The sequence below is a fragment of the Plecotus auritus genome (assembly GCF_963455305.1).
Source record: "Plecotus auritus genome assembly, chromosome: 3".
Taxonomy (NCBI): domain Eukaryota; kingdom Metazoa; phylum Chordata; class Mammalia; order Chiroptera; family Vespertilionidae; genus Plecotus; species Plecotus auritus.
In genome coordinates this window covers 142,270,570-142,276,286 of record NC_137772.1, presented here as the reverse complement: position 1 = coordinate 142,276,286, position 5,717 = coordinate 142,270,570, and the positions used below count along the sequence as shown (strand labels likewise).

Genomic DNA, 5,717 nt, shown 5'->3' with positions numbered 1-5,717 from the left:
GTTCAGGACCCCTCAGGGGATGTCCGCTTGCTGGTTTAGGCCTGTCCTAAGCCCACAGTTGGAAATCCCTCTCACAGTCCAGAACCCCTCACTCCTTACCGCCCACCTGCTCACTGCTCCTTACCACTCAGCTTGCTGCTCCTTAGTGCTGCCATGGAGGCAGGAGAGGCTCCCGCCACTGCCACTGCGATCACCAGCCATGAGCCCTATCTTTCTGTGTAATTGTCTGTGGGCCAACTGCTCTCTTCCTTCTCACTTAGGGCGAGCAGCATGTGAGGGCAGAGTGCACTGTTGTGGAACACAGAGGGCTGCCTGGAGCTGAGGGGCATGGACGGGCCCACGGGGTGAGAGGTGGACACAGAGGACGCCATCTCACCCAATTGTGGGGCGGGCTGGCCAGCCTTCATCTGTCTGACCCCATCCAGGGAGGGGCAGAGCAGGGTGTCCCCCTCTCCATTCTCCATCCTTCCATCTGTGACACCTGTCACCCTTGCCAGGCCTCCCTCAAAGTGAGTTCAGCTCAATCCCTGAATGTAAAAGGGCATGGGGGGGGGCGGGGATCCTCCACTCCAGTGCCCCCTGATTCCCAGCGACAGGACCTGGTCTCAGGACGGTGGCCACAGCTGTAGAACATAGATCTGTTTCAAAAAAAGTTGGGAATGCAGACTTTCATATGAGCCCCTATTCCAAAAAGTGGCAGTTTATTCACATTGTGGCAAAGTCACCTTCAAGAGTAACATAAGTGGGTAAAGTTAGGGCCAAACCAGGCCATTTCCTTATCCCATCTCTCTGAGGCGTGTGGACAGAACCAAGTCTCAGCTCTTCGCAGGACACTTCTGGGGTTTTTTTAAGCCTAAAGGACAGTTGTCTGTCTCCATTCTTGTTCTTTGGGATTTTTTCATCATTGGATAAAAGGATACATACATTGGGGCAATCCTCTACATTGGGGCAATCCTCTCGAGATACAATATTTCAGTTGCACCCTTGTGACAATGACAGCGCCCCTATAGAGGGAGGGAGCCAACAGATGGGGAGCAGGGAATTCTGAAAACCAAAGCGATGACAGAGATGCTAAGCCTTTCCTTCACATGCCTGACACCTCTCTTCAGGCGGCCTGCAGGCCAGGCATCTGCTGGACCTTTACCACTTGATGTCCTGGTAGGCTGCCCTGGGCCCTGCTAGGCAGTGTGCAGGGCCGCCTAGGCCCAGGGGGAGTCACCTCCCCACCCCAGCCACTCCTGGTACAGCTCCTGCACATGGGCGCTGATCTCCAGGGGCCACACTGGGATGGCAGCGTAGATGTCTTCCATCTGCCGCAGCAGTGCCCTGTCTGCACAACCGGCATCTGCCTGGGCCTGGCCCCTGCCGCTTAAGCATACCCAGTGCAGGCCAGGACCTCCACGAAGTGGCAGGGGAACTTGCCCCTCTTCAGCTTCAGGACCACTTCTGTATGTTCCAAAAGCCGTAAGCAGCCTCAAAGCGTAGCAGAACCTCTCCGTCCCTTTCAAGGGTGACCTCCTGGAAGTCTTTGTTCCTCAGGGTGCGGTAGGTGAGCATTCCTATGTCCTCGCTGAACAGCTCCTTGGCCATGTGCCTGAAGATGTGGGCCAGGTACCTGTCGGAGCTGGCACTCTCTTGGAGCTCACCTCCTTCTCCTTCATGTCTCCAAACAGAGTGTCCACGGTGGCTTCATTCGAGGCAAGGTCACTTTACTCCATTATCTGGACAATTTCACCTGAGGTTAACATGCAGTCAGCACCCTGGGAACTATGTAAAGCTGTGGGAACATCTTCTCAAAGGGCCTCCAATTTCTTGTCATAACACAGAGCCACAATGACATGGAAAATCTTATCTGGGGACAGGTTCTGCCGTCTGGTGAAGTAATCCTTCACCAGAGAGCCCATGATCTGCTGGGGAGACTTGGCCATGCAGAGGTGGGAGTGATGGGATGACCCAGCACACGCTCTGCATATCGGTCCCAGCTGGGGCAGGCGGAGGTCAGCATGGATAGCCGGGGCTCTTCCTCATGGTGCTGGCAGTACCGACACACAAATTCCTCCTGACTCTCCAGGATGCTGAAGTCCGCAGCTATCTTCATGTCAAAGACAGTGTGCCCCACGGCTTTTGAGGAAGTCACAGAGCCTTCTCGATGCATCAGTGACACTGAGGCTGAATTTAGCAACAAAATAAGGCAGAGACTAAGGACACACAGACACTGCCAGGACCTTGTGCTGTGAGCTATCACATTTCTTATTAACGTTCGGAACACGGAAGAAGTCCTTGGTGTTCTGTTGAAAAACTTGGACTCCTTCCTCTGTGGCCACACAACTGTCACATGCCAGGCAGTCACTCAGAAATATCTTGGCATTGGCCAAATTACGGAATTCTTCCTGCTCTCCATTCTCCTGAGCCGGACTCCAGATGTTGACTGTGGCAGTCTCTTGGTCATCGTTTTTTGTTTTTGTTTTTTTACTACATTCCTTCCGTTTGCAGTGATCACACTTCACCTGGAGGGGGTGGGCGGGGGCCTGGAGGAAGTGACTGGAGGAAGCACAAGGAAAGCAGTCAGTCACTGCTGGTCACCCCTGGCGCTGCTGGCAGTATCGTTTTCTCCTTGTGGAACATCTAGGGAGGGGAAGTGGCTGCAGTGCCCGAGACAGAGTTCCAGGAGGCCAGCAGCACTGTTGGGATCATGCCGGAGGTGCTGGTCCTTTGGTGCCTGGCCTATCTTCCAGAAATTGAACCTACAGGACTACTAAGGAAGCCAGTCCCCACTTCCACTCCGCCTCCACCACCGATTGATTGGGGTCTGAGGGCCAGGAGGAGGGACCAAGAGGCCTGCCTTCCAGCTGCTTGCCAGTCCCCGCGCCACTCACTCTGGTTCCCTGTTAACCATCCCCTGATCAATGGGAGCCTGTGGGCCCACTCACCAGTTGCTGCTGCCATAGATTCATTGGAGTCTGAGGGACCCTGGTTCCCTCATTAGCCATCCCATGATCAATGGAGCCTGAGGGCCAGGGGGATGGACGGGTCATCCATTCGATCATTACCGACCCTGGGTTTTTATATATTAGGATTACACAGAATCAAGCAAACTGGCACAAAGTATATTGATGAAAGAAGAAATGAAGGATATAAAAAACAGTGGTGGATTTTACTTCCATTATGTAATCACTTAGAATATACTTACACCTGGAGGTAGTTCATAACCTTGTTACCATTATTGCAGCTGCAGATGAAAAAAAAGGAGCCCTGGTCTTGGAGCCAGACGATGGATCTAGATTAGACATTAACTGATAAGGTAAAATTGATTGGAACTCTATGCATAATCATTACCTCAAATAGCAATATTATTTTATGCATTTTTAATAACTGCTTTTAAAAAAATTAGACATTTTTTTTGTTGTAGATTCTAGACCAAAATAATATAGAAGTCTTATAACTATAACTACTTAAAAATGCTTGAATATATGTTGATAGTGTTAAAATTATGACAACAAACCCAAAATGGAGTAGCTTATGCTAAACCCTGTGTCATCAAGCGGAGACTTAATTTAATTATAGTTTTTACTCAGAAGTGGAATCTTAAACCAGTCAATCAGGAATCAGCAGGATCAACAAAAGTTAGGCCATCTGCCTACTAGACCCTGTCCTTTCCTTTCTTAAGGAAAGTAACATTACTTACTCTTTTGCCTCATTTTGTTACAAAAGACCGGAGAAAAACCAGGCAATGCTTAGAGAAATGGAGTTATGCTTTATTACATATGGGCCCAGAGAAAAAAATATCTTTCAAATTCTGAGCAGCAACATGGAGGAAGTTGTCCCTTTTTATATCTTTTGCAGTCCTTTGTCTCCCAAATATGCATGTTCTGAAAGAGCCGTATGTGCTGGTGCTTTGAGCCCTCAACCAAAGGCCTGGCCTAGCGCTAGCACTGATAACTTCTTCTGGGGAAAGTTTGTGGCCTCTCTGGAATGGGAGTAAACAGGTCTTGCAGGACCAGACAATTAAAGGGGCAGTGACTAGATTCAGACTGCTAGCCCCCCAAAATGTCTCTTATTCCCCATCAATTTAACTTCCTTGTTCCAATTTCTTCTGCTTATTAAAGTCTTTCATATTATACACCTCCTTGAAGCTAGATTTCTATCTGCTAGATTGGTTTCTGCCAAATTTAAATTAATTTTTTATCAACTCAAATCTTTAAAATTTAATATGCCTCAGTTTACCTTTAACCATTCTTAGTGTCAAAGCAAGAATGAAGAATGGAAGAGGACCCTCAGAAGCAAGGACCAAACAGAGGTTGTACCTGTGGAGCCCCTGAGCTGCTGTTTCCTCGCTGCCTCAGCAGGTTGTAAGTCCCACTTGGATCCTAGCTCTGTAGCGTTTGCATTAGGTGCTTCTAGACTTTATTTCCTCTTCTTTTTCTGGACTGGGTCTGGAAACCAGCTGGAGTCCTATTGGGTCCAACTTAAAAACGGGACCACATCCATGTCTGGACAACGTTTGAATTCGAAAGCAGACTGGTTCCAGAATCAGATTGGGTCCTTAGAATCCGGGATAATTCTAGGGTAGGACTGGGTCCAATATGAGACATCAGATGAATTCATTTTTGTTTTAAGGCTAAACTAGCAGGCTAATCTTACCAAAGATAATCTTGATTTACAGTGGGAAACTTTAAACCTGGATAAGCTTATCCATTTATGAGGTGCCTAGAGAAAAGGGGGTCTCAGCAAAGCACTCACTATAAAGGGTACAGGGAATATTATTATTCCTCCTCTACAGTTTCTGGTGACTAGGATGAAACCCACTGGGACACCTGACATGCCCCAGAGCCTGCAAACTGGATCCTGGGAAAACTAGTGGAAATAAGCAAAGGGTAAAAATTGTTATCCAAGTCACCTCCTGCAGGCCTCTCGCTATGCTGCCTGGCTAGAGAGTAATAATAAATCTCACACCCTCCCTTCCTTTCAGATTGGTAGACAAAAAAACAACAACAACAACATTTGTAGAATGAAATCTTTGGACTGTGACTTGTGAATTTGCTTTTGGGCACTATTGGTTTCTCTCCCAGGGGCAGCTATTGCCTTCTTGTTTGTTTCACTTGGGGTTGTTCAGTACTGCCAGGGATATTTGCTGCTTGTGCTTGCTGAAACATGATGAGATATTCAAAGGATATTCTTTTTGTTTTTTTGTTTTTTAATCCTCACTGAGGCTATGTTTACAGGAATCAAACACACAACCTTTGTTGTAAGGGACAATGCTCCAACCAACTGAGCTGCCCAGCCAGGGAATTCAAAGATATTCTTAAAAATTTTAATGTGCTTCAGTTTATATTTTAATAATAAATAGAGAGAAATAGGGAAAGACAAAGAGGCAGAGGGAAGGAAAAAGGAAGAGAGGAAAAGGAGATGAAAGAAAGGGGAGAGATAGAGGGGAGAGACAGATTGTATGTATTTATACTCTTCATGAAAGATAAATCTGAGATCATTTACTTGATTGAGTTAGATTAGAAGGCATAATGAATATGTTGCCATTAGACAATGGGACACTGGTAGTTCAAGGCATGTAGCTTTAGTTATGAATCAAATTATTTAACTAATCACCTTCACCTTAGCACTTTAGGAGACAAACTGGCTTTTGCATTGGAATATTATGGAGAACATTATGAATATAAGCACAAGTCATAGGCTATACATGTATTATATTCCTTAGCTGATAT

At 47.0% G+C, this 5,717-nt stretch overlaps 1 pseudogene across 1 annotated transcript in view; it reads right to left on the bottom strand.

Moving 5' to 3' along the window:
* Positions 1-1,199: 1,199 nt before the first annotated feature.
* LOC308244194 (nuclear prelamin A recognition factor-like) overlaps positions 1,200-5,717 on the bottom strand; it is a 5,586-nt pseudogene continuing 1,068 nt past the window's right edge. Inside the window, exon 2 of the transcript in view lies at positions 1,200-2,541. The product of the transcript in view is annotated as a nuclear prelamin A recognition factor-like (transcript). The remainder of the gene's footprint in view (positions 2,542-5,717) is intronic.